The sequence below is a fragment of the Bombus huntii genome, unplaced genomic scaffold (genome assembly GCF_024542735.1).
Source record: "Bombus huntii isolate Logan2020A unplaced genomic scaffold, iyBomHunt1.1 ctg00000142.1, whole genome shotgun sequence".
Classification (NCBI taxonomy): Eukaryota; Metazoa; Arthropoda; class Insecta; order Hymenoptera; family Apidae; genus Bombus; species Bombus huntii.
The window spans coordinates 110,037-111,379 of record NW_026099387.1 but is presented as its reverse complement, the minus strand read 5'-3'; the positions used below and the strand labels follow the sequence as shown (position 1 = coordinate 111,379).

General features: G+C 49.7%; 1 non-coding gene across 1 annotated transcript; it reads right to left on the bottom strand.

Moving 5' to 3' along the window:
• Positions 1-419: 419 nt before the first annotated feature.
• Positions 420-574, bottom strand: LOC126877294 (5.8S ribosomal RNA). Its single transcript, XR_007694904.1, has one exon. It is a non-coding gene; the product is annotated as a 5.8S ribosomal RNA (ribosomal RNA).
• Between the last annotated feature and the right edge of the window lie 769 nt (positions 575-1,343).

The window sequence follows — 1,343 nt, the reverse complement described above, 5'->3', positions numbered from 1 at the left end:
TCTCTCCGCTCTTATTCGTATCCCTTCGTATACCTTCGTCCGACTCTGAAACGTTCTCTTATAATTTTTAAGAAGAACGACGGCGGGTTGTCAAGGCAAGAAGGGACAGAGAGAGACAGAGGTAGAGTTTCGTAGTCTCCCGTGAACACGATAGATTATATATCGAGCATGCGTACGACTTGCACGGTCTCTGCACGACCGCGACGAACGCCGACGAGCGTCCAACAATCGCTCGTACGTCGCGTATGTTCTCTCCGTCCGCTCTTATTCGTATCCTCGTTCTTGTACCTTCGTCCGACTCTGAAACGTTCTCTTATATAAAGAAGAACGACGGCGGGTTGTTAAGGCAAGAAGGGACAGAGAGAGACAGATACGGAGAGTAACGATACGCAACGCAAGCAGTCTTAGGTTTACGTGAGCAACCCTCAGCCAGGCGTGGTCCAGGAATTGTATCCGTGGACCGCAATGTGCGTTCGAAATGTCGATGTTCATGTGTCCTGCAGTTCACACGTTGACGCGCAATTAGCTGCGTTCTTCATCGACCCACGAGCCAAGTGATCCACCGTTCAGGGTAATCTTTTATAAATTTACAACAGTTCAATACTCAAATGTACTCTTCTCGGTTCTAGCGAAGCCGAGTTCCGTCACGTTCGACCAACGGGAATCGAACGCGCAGAAGTCGCCATAGGATTGACGACACAAAAACGTTCGAAAAAAAAAGAAAACGACGAACGCGCGAAGATACGCGCGTTCGCCGGCCGGGCGTAAAGTACATTATGATATATAACAACCATCGAGATCGAAGCTCCGTTCGTCAGGAAACGACGGGGATATATACACCCGATTCTGAATCCTCTGTACAGCACACGATCTCGCGAACGAGTAAGCACGGTGGCTAGCCCATGTTATATATGTGTTTGATTCTACTCTCTCGTCCAATTATTCAAGAAACAGCGCGCGTGCATCTCTCCATCGTTCGGGTGATAGTAAAGATTCGATGGGATTCGCGCGGCCGTCCGCCTCGAGCGGTCTTTCGTCCCAATATCCAGAAGCAGAGTTTGAAAAACTCTAGCGACGGCACGGGTGTCCGACTCACGACATCGAGGTTTCGAAGCCGGCGATCCCCTCCGAACGGATGGCGACCACGCGACCGACTGAAAGCATGAAAAATCGACGAAAGATAGAACACATCTCCGTTCGGGTGGTGTTTTTTTTTTTAAAAAAAAAAAAAACAAAAATTCGATGGGACTCGCAGCCATCGTCCTCGCGCGGTCTTTCGTCCCGATATCCAGAAGCAGAGTTTGAAAAACTCTAGCGACGGCACGGGTGTCCGACTCACGACA